Genomic DNA, 17,256 nt, shown 5'->3' with positions numbered 1-17,256 from the left:
AATAGAGTGAGGTTGGTGTGCTGGTTTCTTCTCACAGGTGATAGAACAAGAGGGAATGGCCTCAAGATGCACTAGAGTAGATTTAGACTGGGCATTAGGAAAAAAGCTTTACCCTGAAACAGTGGTCATGCACTGGAACAGGATGCTCAAGGAGATGGTTAAGTCATCATCCTTGCATGTGTTTAAATTTCCTTTAGATGCAGTGCTTAGTGATACAGTTTAGTGATGAACTTGGTAGAGTAGCATTAATGGTCGGACTTGATGATTTCAAAGGTCTTTCCCAGCTGGAATGATTCAATGATTCTATGTTTTCACCACCTTCTTCCATCCCAGGTTCACAACAAACACCATCACCTCTTTTATTCTTCCCCCAGTCTGAGGCATCTTGGATGAAAATATCCTCCAGGTTATTGCTGCACAGGTTTAAAGGTCAATGCTGTTTCCCCCAGGGTATATGGCTTTGCAATACAACTTCTTCAGGTGGAACAAATGACAGCTGCTGAAAATTATAGGAACATGCTAATAGTATTTCCAGACCTTTCACTCTAAATTGTCTCATGGATAAAACTGCTTTGTAAGTGAAAAGATTCACTTAGGAAAAGCATTTCATTTGGGTAACAGTTCCACAATATCTGGCTGACTTAAAAGGTCACATTTCTGACCACAGAGAGGAAGATAAAGGGCCATGTGCATGGTTATTTTAACAGAAATGTCTCTGTAATGAAATCCACTCAAAGAACCAAAGTACAGTGATGGGAATGAAGGTTTCAAATCTCCTTGAAATCAAGAGGCATAAAAATTCCAGCTCCAGTTGCAATGAACTTTCACAGCTACACAAATCCCACGTTCATTGCCTAGGCAGCAATAGCACTGTCCTGAGAAGCTGCAGTACAGAACAGTGTCCTAGCAAAACACACAATGTGCTGAATATAAACAAGAAAGTTTAGAGAAACATCATTTCCCCATGGACATGAGCTCAGGAAGTCTCCAACAGAGTGCAGAAAAAAAGGCTATCACAGGCACAGGAGGGTAGCATGTTTTAGTAGGGCACTTTAAATATGCTATGTTTCTGTTTTCTCTTACTTAAAACATCTGTTTTCCACTTAGGAGATGGACTGAGCAGTCCCTGTTTGACTCACATTCTTTCCTCAATCTCTTTTTCACAGAACAATTTACTCACTGTTACCATGGAAATGGTTTCATCTTTCCAATAGCAGGATTCCAGCCGTGTAGCCTTGGTTTTGTTGATAAGGTGTCCAGTCTCTAGCACCCCTCCTTTGTTAATGTCACAGTTAGATGAGACCACTTACCTATGCCAAGAAAGTAAATCTTTAAGACTGTTTCTTAATGAAATACTTGAGGGTTTTTTTTCCTTTTCTCATCACTGACCTTTGGAGGTCACTTCCAACCCAGACCATTCTATGACTCTAATACTAAAGCTCTCATTCCATTTCTTAATCTATATGGCTGTGATATGGAATCATAGAATCAACCAAATTGGAAGAGACCTCCAAGATCAGCCAGTCCAACTGAGCACCCAGCCCTAGCCAGTCAACTAGACCATGGCACTAAGTGCCTCGTCCAGTCTTCTCTTGAACACATCCAGGGACGGTGACTCCACCACCTCCCTGGGCAGCCCATTCCAATGCCAATCACTCTCTCTGGCAACAACTTCCTCCAAACATCCAGCCTAGACCTCCCCCAGCACAACTTGAGACTGTGTCTCCTTGTTCTATTGCTGGTTGCCTGGCAGAAGAGACCAACCCTCACCTGGCTACAACGTCTCTTCAGGTAGTTGTAGACAGCAATGAGGTCACCCCTGAGCCAGCCTCCTCTTCTCCAGGCTAAACATCCCCAGCTCCCTCAGCCTCTCTGAGGCAATACTGCTTTCCCCATGCTGTGTGGGCAGATTACCACTGCAGGTCCTGCCCCCTGTTCTGAAAGGACACAAACTGGCATAAATGGCCATAATTCACCAAAAGAAGAAGTAGACTTTGGCATTGTCCTGTGCCTGGTTCAGCACAGCATTGGACATGACATGGAGAGGAGGAAGCTGCCACTAAGTACATTTTTAAGAGCAGAGCATAAAGGCAACCTCATCAATAAGTAGCCCCTGCTATGTGCCATAATCTCATTTTACAACTCAATTTAGAGCTGGACTGGGCTTTGGTCACCCTGGCTTGTCCAGTCCTCAGTGCTGTCAGTATGTTAATGCCTATTAAACATGCCAGTCTAGAAAAGCTGGTGACATTTCCTTACAATCACTGGACCAGGAATATTCCTGTGATGGAAAAATTAGCTCACTAAAGCTTTGAAGAACTCAGTAACACTTGAAGCGAGTCTTCCCTACAGGTTCAGCAGTAGCTGAGTGAACCTCCAGGATGTTTTGCTGTAAGGTCAGAAAACCACTTTAAAAGCCATAACTGTTACAACAGATCAGACCAAACTTATTCTCTATTTCTGAGGCTTACTCTCCTGTAAAAGAATAAGAAGCTATTTTTCACTAAATAAATTACTCCACAAAGCTTCTAGTAACCTTGTCCAACCTTCTTGGAAGACACCAGTTCACTTGCAGAGGAGATACTAGAATTATTATTTTGACTTTGAGCAGTCTGGGAAAGCTACCTGAGCTGTCCAGAGGTAGGAAGCTGGTGGAAATGCACCAACAGAGTGCAGAGCCAAAGAAGCCAATTTCTTCTGTTTTCAGAAGTGTATCAGGGTTTCTGGGTCTGAAGTTAAAGTAAAGGTAAAAAGGAGGTCTGGCTCCATATCAGCTCTGTCTCTCAGAATGAGTTTGAGCTATAAGGATGCTGAATAGCCAAGCAAAGAAGCTGGGACACCCACTTTTTCACAGCTCTGTGCAGCAAACACAGAGACTCATGTTTATGGTCACAGAACCACAGAATTAACCAGGCTGGGAAAGACCTCTGAGATCATCCAGTCTGACCTATCATCTGACACCTTCTAATTAACTAAACCATGTCACTCAGTGCCTCATCCAGTCTCTTTTCAAACACCTCCAGAGACAGTGACTCCACCATCTCCCTGGGAAGCCATTCCAATGCCAATCACTCTTTCTGTGAAGAGCTTCTTCCTAACATCCAGCCTAAACCTGCCCTGGCACAGCTTGGGCTGTGTCCTCTTGTTCTGTCCCTAGATGCCTGGGAGAAGAGATCAACCCCCAGTTGGCTACAACCTCCTTTCAGGTAGTTGTAGAGAGCAGTAAGATCTCCCCAGAACCTCCTCTTCTCCTGGCTATCCCTTGTGAGGTAAGTGAAGATACTTCAGCCTCCTCCTGCCCTGTGAGCAGTTCTGTCTCTTCCAGCACAGGTAATGGGCAGACACTGGTGCAGCACAAGGTTTCCTGTTGGATTTCCCTTTTCCCAGTCTCATACCTTTTACATAGCTTCCTGATGCTTTTGTGGGGAGAAAACAGACCTGGCTTTGCTGAGGTTTTATGCCTGCCTCTCCACTGCTCTTATGGGGAGACTTGTGAGGGGAAAGACATATTCTAACCCTCCTTTCAGCCAAAACAGGGGTTTGATGTGTTTCATAGGGCAGATGAAGAGACAGGAAGAAAACTCTTAGCCCATCTGATAGAGATTAGAAGCAACAAGTGCAAACACACACACAAATAACCAGAGCCACGTAAGAGTCATGATTTCCTCACAATTTGTTATGCTTCACCTGTGACTCCTTTGCAGAGCACCAGCCTCAGCCACCACACTCATGAGAAACAACAAATTAATGTCTCCCTTTGAAGTTCACCAGCAGATTTTAAGAGCCTGCTGGTGACGAGTAGTTTAAAGTTCAGTCTGGTTTGTGCTGTTTGCAAGGATGTTTAGCAAAGCACTCTGACTGGCTCTAGTGTCATTACTCCCTTTTAAGCCAAAACTCAAAGCCAACTCAACACACTAAGCTTATGGCTCACCTTCTATCAGCCTGCTGGCGTGCTTTCTTCAAGGCTCAGCTGCTGGGTGAAGCATGCTCTTCTGCCAGGCAGCCAGCAGCAAAACAAGGAGACACAGTCTCCATTTGTGCCAAGGGAGGTACAGGCTGGATGTTAGGAGGAAGTTCTTCCCAGAGAGAATGATTTGCCATTGGAATGGGCTGCCCAGGGAGGTGGTGGAGTTGCTGTTCCTGGAGGTGTTGAAGCAAAGCCTGGATGAGGCACTTAGTGACATGGTCTGGTTGATTGGACAGGGCTGGGTGCTCAGTTGGACTGGCTGAGCTTGGAGGACTCTTCCAACCTGGTCGAGTCTATGATTCTATGATTCTAAGATGTGTTCTTCCCAGCTCTCTTCTCCTGATCACATCACACATCAACAGTTGACTTTCACAAATGGCAGAGTGTGGTCTTATTAGATGAACAGGAGAAAAAAAACACCTTTTTAAGGGCTAATTCTATATAATATATATATGTGTGTGTGTGTGTGTGTGTATATATATATATATATAATACTGAAGGTGTTGAAGCAAAGCCTGGATGAGGCACTTAGTGACATGGTCTGGTTGATTGGACAGGGCTGGGTGCTCAGTTGGACTGGCTGATCTTGGAGGACTCTTCCAACCTGGTCGAGTCTATGATTCTATGATTCTAAGATGTGTTCTTCCCAGCTCTCTTCTCCTGATCACATCACACATCAACAGTTGACTTTCACAAATGGCAGAGTGTGGTCTTATTAGATGAACAGGAGAAAAAAAACACCTTTTTAAGGGCTAATTCTATATAATATATATATGTGTGTGTGTGTGTGTGTGTGTGTATATATATATATATATAATACTGAAGGTGTTGAAGCAAAGCCTGGATGAGGCACTTAGTGCCATGGTCTAGTTGACTGGATAGGACTGGGTGCTAGGTTGGACTGGATAATCTTGGAGATCTCTTCCAACCTGGTTGATTCTAAACGGAGTTGCCATTTCTACATGGAATTGCCATATCCACTGCCATTAAAGATCTCCTCATTTACCATCTTTCTGAACACAGATGAGTAAAAGTTTCTTGTTAGAGCAGGCTCTGCAGGGAGGGATAAATTACCTCATTGGAGACCTAAAATCAGCAAGGCAGAGCTGAACAAATGTGTCTTTATAATATTTTGGGGCCTGGCAACAAGAAACCAGTAGATGCAAAACTGAACCATAAAGCTACATCTGAACACACCAAACACTTATTTACTGTGATTCACGAAGACAGTCAAACCCCATCTGGATACAGTTCCGGACAAACAGCTTCTCTTGATCCTGCCTGCAGAGGGAGTTTGAACTGGATAGTGTCTCCCAACCCAACTGTGAGTGAACAAATCTTGCCACTGCTTAGCAGATCATATCTAGCTTGGGAGAAGGAATTTTAGAAGTCTTTATAAGAGGATTCTTCTGGTGCCAGTTGTTTTCTTATTTTCACCCAAAACTATCAAAGTTCACAACATGAAGTTGCCAGAAATCTTAGGTGGGATTTGATTAAGAGGTAAATCCTTCAGGCACCTTCTGCAAGGACCACAGCTTCTCTGGGCTGCAAACATTGACTACAATTTACCCCAGCCTTGTTGATTGGAGCACTGTGGTACACAGCTTAGGCACAGTGAAAGGCATCTCTTTAGGCTGGCAAGGATGTAATCGTTGGTGCCCTGGATGGGAAGAGGAGGAAGAAACCTGGCTTGACTGCAGGGAAGTGGTAAACCCCTCACAGAGAAAAGATTGTCAGAGCCAGAGAATTAAGTGAGGGGGAAATGCAGTGGAGAAGAATAAAAGAGAGTAGCAAGGCTGTAGCCTAGGGAGATTTGGAAGTCATGAAACAGACTGCACCCAAATGCAGATGTAGAGGGGGACCAAAGGGCAACATCGCATAAAACCTAAGCTGCAGCACTTTGTGAGCTTAATGTGATTTAGCATCTGTTTAACAGACCAGCTTGAAGCTCATGCACACTGCTCCACCCTTCAGAGCTGCACACGTGAATTCTCCCCACCACGCTCATCAGATGAACCCTCTCGAGATGCTTTGAAAACGCCAGTCCCTAAATATTAAGTGCCATAGGATCTTCAGAGACCAAATTCTCCAGTGTTCCCTTCATCTCCTCTTCTTTACTTTATGGAAGTGTCTTTATGCACTATGCAGGCCTGATTATAGGGTGCAAGATTGGGGTTTTTTTCTGTCTAAAGAACTAGTTGTGGAAGAAGGCTGGTTTGGGCTTCTGCTTTTACGCACAGCAAATGCACAGTTTTGTTACCAGTAGCAACAACCAGCTCAGAGGAATGATTAGGCTATTAAATGACTGAGTTTGGCTGGGGGAATAATGATCATAAACAGGAAGATGTGGGCTGTAGAGACAGCACTAGAAGGAAAGTAGAAACAGACAGAGAGTGAGGCTCCCACACCAGTTTCCATGTAGGATCTGCTAAGTCAGAGGAATTCCTCCGAATGTAGGAGATCTGCAACACACTTAATTGAGTGTGAAATTTGGGGCCTTGCTGTTTTTCAGGGCTGGAGCTGAATTCTGTCAAAGGAACAAGACAACCCTCCTGCAATCTGGAAAGGTTAATTATATTGTTGAGCAATATTTTAATTTATTCTAATTTGCCTGGTCTGGATTCGCTCCCCTAATAGTTTTGCATATCTTTACATTCATTACAATCCATTAAGCTAAAACCTTTTAACAAATATTCATTTGTGGCCACTTCCACCGCTTCCCACTCCAACCTCAATTCTCTTCCAAATGTCAGGCTCTTAAAAAATCTTGTCATGAAAGGTCATCTTCCTGTGAAAGTTGTATTCGACGTTCCAGCTCTGGCGTGGGACAAGGAGCTGTACAGAAGCCTCATACCTTTCAAGAGGAGCCTCAGAGACAGAGTTTTAGGGCTTTGGGGGTTGGGGTTTTTTTCTTAAAGCCACAGGTGTTCCATCAGTTTTTACTACTGCACCTCTCACAAATGCCAGTGTGCCTCCTGGTCACAGTTGTCATAGATTCACAGAATGGGTTCTGTGACCCAACGGGGACCTTAAAGCTCATTCAGTTCCACACCCCCCCCCCCGGCATGGGCAGGGATGCCTTCCACTGGACCAAGCTGCTCAAGGTCCCATCCAACCTGGCCTTGAACACCTTCTGGGAGGGGACATCCATGACCTCCCAGGACAGCCTGTTCCAGTGTCTGTCGTGGAAGGTAGCAGAGCCCTTTTGCAGGACCCCATTCATACACAGGATCGTGGCTCACATGAAGGCTAGCCATCGCAAAACCAAAACCATATTCCTGTCTGCCTGCATGGGCTGAACAGCCCATGGGAAGATTTCTTTCCCAGAGGGGGCAAAAGGTAAACATAGGCTATGTTTTGAAGTAAAAGACCTTGGTTCTCACACCCGATGAACATCTGTTGGGGGCTGACCCCTGGGTGGTTCTACAGGTAGTTTTTGGTAAGAATTATCCAATTGTATGAATTGATTATAACTTTGTACCAGTCTGTAAAATTGACGTAAAACCGCCTGAACTGGCTGAACACACCTCTTTTGATCACTATAAAAATGCTGCATTTGCCTTAATAGAGCATTCTCCTGCTCCTCTTCTGACTGATACCCTGCCTGCACACGCATCGCTCGGCATTCGCACCACAGCATGGAGAATTACGGCCAGCACGGCAGCGCCCGATCCTCGTCAAGCCTCAGGAGCCAGGGCCCAGCTGAAACCTCTCAGAAACTGCATTTGGACAGTGAGTAACTGACAAACTCTTTATTTAGAGACTGAATAATCTCTCAAGACTCAAATGAACTCTCTTAAAATCACAGACTCTCTTCATTTTAGCCATTCTGTATTTTAATTTGCAACCGCGAACCAAGAACTTACGTGGGATAGTTATAAGTAAGTTTGGGGAAGGGGATTTCTAGTGTTTATTAATAAATCATTTAAACTTTCCTTTTATACATTGGCCTTGCATGTTATTCCCCAAAATTCCCCTAAACTCCGTTCCTCAACAGTATCTCACCTCCCTCCCTGTAAAGAATTTATTGATAATCTCCGGTCTAAACCTGCCCTCCTCAAGCTTAAATCCACTCACTCTCATCCTGTAACCACAAGCCCATGTAAAAAGTCCCTTCATAACTTTCTCGTAGGCTCCTTCAGCTACTGGAAAGCTGCTATAAGGTCTCCCTGGATCCTTCTCCATGCTGAACAGCCCCAGATCTCTCAGCCTGTTCCCATAGGGGAGGTTCTCCAGCTGTCTGATCATTTCTGTTACCTACTCTGAACCTGCTCCAGCAGTTGCATTTTTATCTGAGGTTATTTGACATGACCAAATAGAAACCCAGAAAGAATACAAAAGCATTTCTGGTTCTTTGGTGGAGCTCCCTGCTCCTGCTCTGTGCAGGGCAGACCCACTGGGCTCGCCCAAGTGCTCACCCACAACTCGAGCTAATGGAGAGCGTACACAAAGGCTGACAGGAGTGTCTGAGACCCTTATGTAGGAACATACTCAACCATCTAAACCTGGCCTGCTTTGCATTAACTCCCATCAGTGTTGTGAGAACCAGGGCTCTGGGCAACCTGACCTACTTGAGGCTGCCCCTGCTTACTGAAGAGGGGGTTGGACTCGGTGACCTTTGAAGGTCTCTTCGTACCCAAACCATTCTATGATCCTATTATTTTACTCTGTTACATGTACTGTGGTGCTGCCTGCTTACTTGGGGGTGACTGCACTCTGTAAATATACAACAGAAAGTCCTTAAGACAAGGAAATATCTTTTGAAGTTTGTAAAAATCCCAACAGCAACAGGTTACAGGGGAGCTGATGCTGATAGCTGTCAAGTGTCAAAGACTCTTTTTAAAGTCCAGGTAAAATTAGAATAGGAATGTTTATGGAGGTTCCTGATACTTCTCAGCTAAGCATGTCTAAAAGATACAAAACAAAATGGCACTTATTATTGCACTGGGCTCTATCATAGAATGGTCTGGGTTGGAAGGGACCTCCGAGGGCCATCTGGTCCAACCCACCCTGCAGATCCTCAACCAGATCAGGTCACTCAGAGCCCTGTTTTTTCTTTCCCACATGTTTCTAGGAGTCTCAGTAATGGTATTTTTCTGCTTTTATTCTCACAGTGAGGCACCTCCTGGGCTGTAGCAAAAGCAGTGTGACCAGCAGGATGAGGGAGATGATTCTGCCCCTCTGCTCAGCTCTCATGAGACCTCATCTGCTGTGATGCATCCAATTCTGTGTCCTCAGTATAAGAGGGACATTGAATTGCTGGAGCAGGCCCAGAGGAGGGCCACGAAAATGATCAGAAGGCTGGAGAAACTCCCCTGTGTGGACAGGCTGAGAGAGCTGGGACTTTTCAGCCTGGAGAAAAGAAGGTTCTGGGAAGACCTTAGAGCAGTCTTCCAGTACCTGAAAGAGCCCTATGAGAAAACTGAGGAGGAACTTTTTACCAGGGCTTGTAGTGATAAGATGAGAGAGAATGGATTGAAGCTTGGGGAGAACAGCTTTAGCTGGAGATTAGGAAGAAATTCTTTAGGGTGAAGGTGGTAGGAGACAGGAATATATTACCCAAGGAGGTCATGAATGTCCCCTCCTCGGAGGTGGTCAAGGTCAGGTTGGATGAGGCTTTGAGCAGACTGGTCTAGTGGAAGGTGCAACTCCTCCAAGGGAATTGGAACTAGATGATCTTTAACCAGCCCATACCATTCTATGAATCTATGAACTTTGCTCCTCCTCTTCTTTACTGCTTACCTCTTGTTTTGTAGACCTTAGCTCATCTTGGAGAAAACTATACTTATTGAACAGTAAAGTACAGAGGAGTAATTCAAATACTCAATCCATGTTATCCTATAATTTGCACACCCAGAACCTTAACATGCAGCCAAAGTGCAAAATTTGCGCCCTGTTGGCATACTCCAGTCAGTGCTATGAGTGCCATAAGCAGCAATAAAAGGAGTGTGAGGATCATGAGTGACTCACAATGCAAAGTACATAGTGGAAAAAAATCCACAACAACCACCACGGTAGTCATCAATATCTTTGTTATCTTCATCTCTAGCACATGCTGCATTGCACATCCTTATCACCACTGCACTACCACATCCTTATCACCACTGCACTACCACATCCTTACCACCACTGCACTACCACCAGCCACCTCTTCACCAGAGGAAGGCAGTTACCTGTGAGTCTGCTCTGCTCAAATTGCTGCTCTTCCTGGCCTGGCAGAGGAAAGAAGTTTCTCTTTTCCCTTCTCTCTTTCCCCCTCCACTCCTCCCTCTCTCCAGAAGTAACCTGCCCTGTTAGTGGACATGGTCCATGAGCTATGCACCACACTGAGTGTCTCTGCAGTATGGTGCTGTCTCACTGTCCTTTGTGCAGCATCACCATTTTCTCAGCTTTACTGTTTAGCTTTAGACATTCTGGGCTTGATAGGAGTTTTTAGTACCTTCTTCACTTGGATGTAGAAGCTGATGATCTGATTGAAGCACCTCTAATGTACATTGTGAAAATTGTGACTGTGGCAACAGGCAGCTGCCCGTTGCCTCTATAATGAAGGACAGAGTTCAGATTAATTCCAGTGATGGTGATAGATCTCCACGCTGGCATAAAAGCTGTCACAGTCTCTTTCTGCCTTTTAAATGGACGTGCTCTGAAATAGGTATTTCAATGAAGTGATTTCCTTTCTGCTAATTTACAACTTGTAAAGCTGTGATGGTATTTTGAGTTATGCTACCTAATAAAAAGGATGCACAACCCCTTTCAAGTTATTATTTAGCATTGAAAAAGGACAGGTTCTTTTCCTTTCTTTTAATGTCCCAAGAGGAAAAGCTTCATGTTTCAAGTGCTATTAAGAGATTCAAGTGGTCAGATGTCAAACTTTAGCTCTCTTCCAGGTATTCCTGAGTGTAGAAAATCATAGAATGATCTGGATTGCAAGGGACCTAAAAGGACCATCTAGTTCAACTCCCCTGCAGTCAACAGGGACATCCTCCACTACATCAGGATGCCCAGAGCCCAGTCAAGCCTGATCTTGAATATCTCCAGGGATGGGGCCTCAACCACTTCCCTGGCCAACCTGTTCCAGTGTTCCAACACCCTCATGGTAAAGAACTTGTTCCTAACATCCAAACTAATTCTATTCTTCTCTAATTTCAGACCATTGTTCCCCATTCTATCACCACAGGCTTTTGTAAACAGTCCCTCTGCAGCCTCCTTGTAGGCTTCCTTCAGGTACTGCCAGACTGCTATTAGGTCTCTCTGAAGCCTTCTCTTCTCCAGGCTGAACAACCCCAAATCCCTCAGCCTGTTGTCCTAGCAAAGGGGTCCCAACCCTCTGGTTGTTGTTGTGGCCCTCCTCTGGACCTTCTCCATCAGGTCCGTGTCCTTGTGTTGAGGGCTCCAAACCTGGATGCAATGCTCCAGGTGAGATCTCACCAGTGCAATGTGTCAGAATCACCTCTCTCAACCTGCTGGCCATGCTGCTTTGGGTGCAGCCCAGGATGCTCTGGCCTTCTGGGCTGCAAGCACACACTGCTGGCTCATGTTCAGCTTCTCACCCACCAGTCCTCTCAAGTCCTTTTCTGCATGGCTGCTCTCAAAGTTTTTCATCTCCCATCCTGGATTGATGCCTAGAATAGCCTCTGTGGCAGCCTGTGTGACATGAATTGCCCTATGGCAGCCTATGGTTTGAAATCCACTGCTCTGAGTTAGATGCTTCAGCTCCTGAAGTATTTCATAGGCTAAGTTGTGTCTATCGGTATAAAATCAGTGCCTGGAATAACGAGCTGCCAAAGGTGAATGACTGATATGGCAGGGATTTTTCCATTATGCAAGGCTAAGTAATTGGAATTTAGACACTAACTGAAAGAAAACCTCCGTGATTACTTGGTCATCACTTGGGTTTCAATGTAAAAATGCATGAGCACAAGGAAAATCCTCAGCAGAACTGTAAGTCTCTGGAAGGGAGGATAACATGAGAATGCTGAAAAGAACATTTTGGTTTAAATCACAGACAACCAATTCCAGAACACACCAAAAAATCAAAAAGAAGATAGGTTTGGGGTTTTTTTTTTCTACCAGTATAAGATTCCTCATTAACTTCCTCTTTTCTTCAGCAAGAAGGGACTGTGAACCTCTAGAAGTGATGCTCCAAACGCCTGGGCTTCATCTAAAGAAGAAACATATGAGAGAGACACATTTGCACAGATCTCAGAAGGCAAATGGAAACACACAATGTTTGCAACAGAGCAAAGACTGAAGAGTTCATTTAGCTCTTTTGGAGCACCACTTGATCTATTTGCCTTCTTAAGGAGGAACTAGACCTGTTCAATGTGAGACCAAAAAGCTGGAGGGGACACAGAGGACCTCAAGACAGAGATTAAACTTGATGTAATGGTTACACAATGATTGCAGAAATTCACCTTCCTTAAAGAGAAAACTTTGCTATGATTTCTGTCCTGAGAAGGACTCACTCTGCAAGGCACCAATGTACTGCCAGGAAAACAGCAGAAACACTGCTGGGCACACCTAAGAACCTTGGAGCTGAGTGGGAAGGGGTCTGTGGCATGATGACAAAGCCTCTGTCTACCATTAGCAAGCAGTGTGAGTATGTATAAATGGATCTGTCAAGGGCAAGACTGGATGCTCATACTGCATGTGTTTCCTGGGGCCTCTAACTTGTTCCCTTGGACTGGACACCCCTTAGCAGCTGTTGTGATACACGTGCACGCCTTCTGTCCTGATTCTAGCCAGAAGGAATCCAGTTTCTGCCTTCTGTGAATGCTCTGTGACATGAAGCAAAACAAAGGAAGCAGAAGAGAGGATTTATTTAAAATACCCAATCCTGATCTGAATCAAAATGACACACCTAATGTTCATCTGCACACAGGTAGATAAGAGATCATCAATCTCTTCCATGCTTGCTTCTTTGAACCTGTTTGCCTGGACAGAGAAACCTGGACTGAGACAGGGATCTGCTGGAGAGGGTCCGGCAGAGGCATACGAGGATGATGAGGGGACAGGAGGGCATGGCTTATGAGGAGAGGCTGAGGGACCTGGGGCTGATAAGTCTCAAGAAAAGAAGACTTAGAGAGGATTTGATAAATGTTTATAAGTATCTGAGAGTCGGCCAGGAGCAGGGGGACAGGCTCTGCTCACTGCTCCCTGTGGTAGGACAAGGAGCAATGAGTGTAAATCGCAGCACAGGAGGTTCCACCTCAACACAAGGGGGAACTTCTTTACTATCAGGGTCCCAGAGCACTGGAACAGGCTCCCCAGGGAGGTTGTGGAGTCTCCTTCTCTGGAGACTTTCAAGGCCTCTCTGGATGTGTTCCTCTGTGATCTGTGCTACATTGTGTGGTCCTGCTGTGGCAGGGGGCTTGGACTCGATGATCTCCTTGGGTCCCTTCCAACCCCTAACATCCTGTGATCCTGTGAACCTCTCAGCAACAAAAAATGCCAGCATAATATTCCCATGCTGCCACTGGTGGATAAAAGAAACTCTTCAGGGCTGCAAAGCTGTTTGAAGTGGAGAAGCTCAGAGCAAAGACACAGTTTGAGCAGAGGCTTATTTGGAACCTAGATGTGGGGCTGACTGTCTGGTCTAGATTGTTCTTCATGTCGGTTGTTAGTGTATGAATGGGTAATGTGCAAACTGACACACGGCTCTTCAAAGTCAGAGAAAAATGGTTTTTTTCAATAGGCCACTGATTAGCTGTGGCTGAGTCAGAAGGGTATGAGTCACCACTCAAATGACAAGTGTAAATTTAGTGCCTAGGGGAAGGGAGGGGGCTTTTAAAAGCAAACACATTGTTTGGAACTGAAGAAATTGAAGCCAGGTCTTTGCTGGTCTACCAGTGTTGTCTAGAGGTGTAAGAAAATCACCTGCAGAGATGACACTGTTGGCAAAATCCACGGTGAAGACACAGGAAGGCTTAAAGAGAAGTGTTTGTGACAAAGCTGTTGCTGCACAGGGAGAGGATATAGCTGTGCTGGCAAAAAGGAAAATGCCTTGGGGTGAGATTCTGGCAGGGCCCGTTTGAGGTGCTCCTGTCTCAATAGGCCTCCCAAATAGCAAGAATCCCTCTTTAGTTTCAAGGTCCTGGATCAATTTAGGCATGAGCTAGCTCTCAGTTAAGCAGCTGAAATGTTTGAAGGCAGGAAAATGTAGCTGCTAGAGAATGTTGGCTCTCAGACGTTAGGGGAAAGGCAGTGGTTTAAAACTGGTGCTTGGGAGAGCAGCATCTCAGTTTCCCCAAAAGAGTGCTTTGAGTGCTCACATTCTTTAACCTTCTTTCAAGGAAAGAGGTCTAGTCTAGATGAAATTGTCAAACGGTGACCTTGCAGCCAAGTGTGGCAGAGTAAATGTTAGTAGGTTCCACCAAGCTGGCACAGAGATGTAACAGGGCACTCACCTGCGCCCCTGAGCGTCGCTGGACGCTGTGATTAACGGGCAAGTTGATGCAGCAGAGGCTCTTGCAAAGCGTGCAAGGCATCAATGCACAAAGCAGACTGCACACCCCGCTGAGGACAGCATCAGAATTCAGGATAATTACTTGAGACTGGGGGGGGAAGAGTTTGAAAACCATAGCAAAACAAAACAAAACATCGGTAAGCAGCAAAGCCCAGCTCGGGGGAAGAAAAAGGCAGCAGCACGAATGTATTCTTTCTTAAAAGACCCCAAAAAAAGGAGAGATGAGTGAAATGCTCCCTTGGAGAAAAGACACTGAGGTCTGTTGGGGACCATAAACGGTCTGACAGGACGAGAATGCAATGTTGTTACAAACAAAGCGAATCATCACTCCAAATGAACAGGACTGTCAGCCGCAGAACTTATGAAGCAATTAATCTTTTTGTCTCCACGTAGCTTGAAGGCACTAAACTTTACGAGAGAGGCAGTCACACTGAGAGCAACAGGAATGCTGAGGGACTGCAGAAAATGTGATCAATCCATCAGAGCAGAGGTAATGCAGTTTATTTTTAGAATAAAGAAGCATGGGAGAATGATAAAAATTCCAGTATTGAGAGCATAGTTGAAGGAGTGATGATACATGACTTTTCATTTCCAGGGAGGGGAAGAAAATAATTAGTTCTCTGTGGGACAAGATATGGTTTGGATATTATGGAACATGTTCCTAACCACGAAGATCAATACCCATCAGCAAGCTACATAACCTGCGGCATCCTCATTACTGGAGATTTTAAAGACCATCTCAGGAGCCCAATGCTGGGGGAAATGTCAGTGTTCTTAGTCCTCCTCAGAACAGGGACATGGACTAGTTGTCCTATGAAGGTAACTCCCATCTTTTCTGTAGAGTAAATGAACTTAACTCTCCTCAGGGCCAAGCAACGAAAAGCACAAGAGGCAACAGACACAGGTTCCAACAAGAGTCATTCCAATTAGGTGCAAGGAAAATGCTTTTTTTCCATGTGAGCAGTTCAGTGCTGGAACAGGTAACCCAGAAAAGGTGGAGAATATCCACGTGTGGGAATATTAGAAGTTCTGCTGGACAAAGCTCTTATTGCTGCTTTCACAGGATCACAGGATGTTAGGGGTTGGAAGGGACCCAAGGAGATCATTGAGTCCAACCCCCCTGCCACAGCAGGACAATACTAACACAGATCACAGAGGAACACATCCAGACAGGCCTTGAAAGTCTCCAGAGAAGGAGACCCCACAACATCCCTGGGGAGCCTGTTCAGTGCTCTGCATTCCAGTGCTTTGAGCCTGGGGTTAAACAAATGACCTCCAGACACCCCCACCCAAACTCAGCTATCCTACAAAGCTGTGATTCTGTTGTTAACACTTATACACGGAAGGGGAATGTTCTATTGCCCTGAGGGCAAAACATCACTTTTAGTCTAGAGAAGGAAGAATGAGAGCTGCCTTTATTGCTTTTAGGAATACACTGTTGTTGAGGAGGGGAAATTAATTGGTGCAAGATGATATTTTTCCAAAATTAATATTGTTTATTAATTTTGCTATTCAGAACCACTGATTTTAATAATATTTGGGTTCTTACACGGTCATGGAAACATTCTGTGGATAATATCTAGATCTAGCAATAACCAGCAAAATACATATACATTAATTGAACTGGAAGAGAAGGTTCCCGTGGTCAAATGTCACTTGCAGTCAATATGCCGCGTGCCCAGTAGATGAGCTCAAGCTCTTTCTGCTCTAGGGCAGAAGGCAGTGGAGAATCACAAAGAGACATTTAAGCATTTGCTCACAAATTATTATTACCCACTCGTGGGGCTTGGCCACAGTCCAGACAGTGTCCAAATGCTTTCAGGGGACTTTGCATTATTGGATGTTGGGGCTTGAATCTTCCTGGCTCCTGGGGAAAGGATGCAGACAATCTCTGACCTTGTCTCCTGGCTTCTTCTGGATAATCTGCATATATATGTCCAGAAACTCTAGGCAGGACCTTCAGGTGCAGAGACAGATGTGGTGCAGTCTCAGCATGATGTCACTCTGGCCACACAGGCTGATCGCGTGCAGGCATCCTGGGTCTGCTTCTGGTAACTTGCGGCAGTGGAGTTTAGCAGGCAGCAATAAGGCAGTGTGCAAGAGCAGCAGGGCTGGGCACAGCAGAGAGAGCAGGCAAAGAGCAGGGAAGCAAAAGCAGTGAAGAAAAAGCACATTGTTCACCTGCATATCTCCTTTTATCAACGTGGGTCCAGATTAACTGCCCTTTGGACACGAGAATACCCAATCAGGATGGCAGTTAGCCAAACCTTACCATATTAGGCTAAGCCACAGGCTCACTTTTCCCTAATTTGGGAAAAGCACAGGCCTTGCACTAGGCAGGCACAAGCTAAGTGTGTGTACCTTGTTCACCACAGGGCCCTGGGCAGGCCAGACTCAGCCACTCCAGGTTCTTCTGTGTCCTCTTCCCATCCTTGCCCCTCACCTGGAGCAGAAAAACATGCCTAGGGAAGGCAGGATATGTATAAGCCTATTTTGGGCCTATCAGACCTACCACAACAACTATCTGCAGCTTATCTGGGATCTCTTCTAGAAAATAAGTCCTTTTCCACAATTACCTTCCATCTACGTGAACAAAACAAATTCTGCATTGAACTACCTTTGAAGTCCCACCCATTCCCACCATATTCTCTTTAGGCAATCAAATATATTAATGATTTTAATTGGAGAAGAACACAGAAAAGAGCACTACCAAAAGCCACCTCGGGAAAGTAAATTTACTGATCTGCCTTTGACCCCTGCCTCTGTGTAATTAGCTTTCAACACTGCAATAGGGGGAAAGAAAATAGGAGCAGGCAAATCATCT

At 45.1% G+C, this 17,256-nt stretch overlaps 1 long non-coding RNA gene across 2 annotated transcripts; it reads right to left on the bottom strand.

Annotated features, from left to right (window-relative positions):
- Nucleotides 1-15,825: 15,825 nt before the first annotated feature.
- LOC135181081 (uncharacterized) lies at nucleotides 15,826-16,889 on the bottom strand. 2 transcript variants are annotated; one of them, XR_010304705.1, is made up of 2 exons: nucleotides 16,794-16,889; nucleotides 15,826-16,655 (listed from the first exon to the last, which is right to left on the bottom strand). It is a non-coding gene; the product is annotated as an uncharacterized LOC135181081 (long non-coding RNA). The 2 variants fall into 2 exon arrangements; XR_010304704.1 differs by having other exon boundaries at nucleotides 15,826-16,543.
- Nucleotides 16,890-17,256: the final 367 nt, after the last annotated feature.

This window comes from Pogoniulus pusillus, chromosome 14 (assembly GCF_015220805.1).
Source record: "Pogoniulus pusillus isolate bPogPus1 chromosome 14, bPogPus1.pri, whole genome shotgun sequence".
Classification (NCBI taxonomy): Eukaryota; Metazoa; Chordata; class Aves; order Piciformes; family Lybiidae; genus Pogoniulus; species Pogoniulus pusillus.
Note: the sequence above shows the minus strand (reverse complement) of the source record. Positions and strands in the feature narration are given on the sequence as shown.